The 612-nt window shown below is 25.2% G+C and overlaps 1 protein-coding gene across 50 annotated transcripts in view; it reads right to left on the bottom strand.

Moving 5' to 3' along the window:
• The window catches only part of LOC107622362, a 12,021-nt gene that overhangs the window by 10,500 nt on the left and 909 nt on the right, over positions 1 to 612 (bottom strand). The gene's annotated exons all lie outside the window — the stretch shown is intronic.

Genomic DNA, 612 nt, shown 5'->3' with positions numbered 1-612 from the left:
TAAGACAAACTTGCAAAACCGCAAGTATAGTGTAAAACTTAAGAGAAGTACATATAGGAACAATTAGTGGTTCATATATGCAGATCCATATGTAAAAGTTAGTTGTTGGACAATTCTCTTTTTATTGTATGTGTTAAACTTTATATTCTTTTGTTATTATTGTTGGATTACTTTAAATTACTTATATAATACATCTCAAAACTTATGTGGTTTAATTTATTTAATAATGATAATAACTAAATGTTTTTGTACAATATGTATTTTACTTCTATATGTAAGAATGAAGAGAATAGAAACACAACATTAATAACGTTGATAAACAACTATTCATCAATAACTATATCCAAGAAAAAGGAAAATTAAAAAGTACATGTCTCAATTTTTTTTTGTCCGTCAACAAAATAAACCTGTACTTTACCCGACAAGATCCAGGCTTAGATCGCCTCTAAAGCGATGATGAACTTGGACAGCTTATTTCTTTAATTAAATCGTCTAGTTTTAATTACCAGCAAATTTTTCTTTTCTTTTTTTTTTTTAGAAATATTAGAAATCATAATGGTCATCATTTTTAGTCATTAATTTAATTCTTTTTAATTTAGTAATTCAACAGTA

The sequence above is a fragment of the Arachis ipaensis genome, chromosome B10, assembly GCF_000816755.2.
Source record: "Arachis ipaensis cultivar K30076 chromosome B10, Araip1.1, whole genome shotgun sequence".
In the NCBI taxonomy this organism is placed as follows: domain Eukaryota; kingdom Viridiplantae; phylum Streptophyta; class Magnoliopsida; order Fabales; family Fabaceae; genus Arachis; species Arachis ipaensis.
The sequence above is the reverse complement of the archived record's forward strand: the minus strand, read 5'-3'. Positions and strand labels throughout refer to the sequence as shown.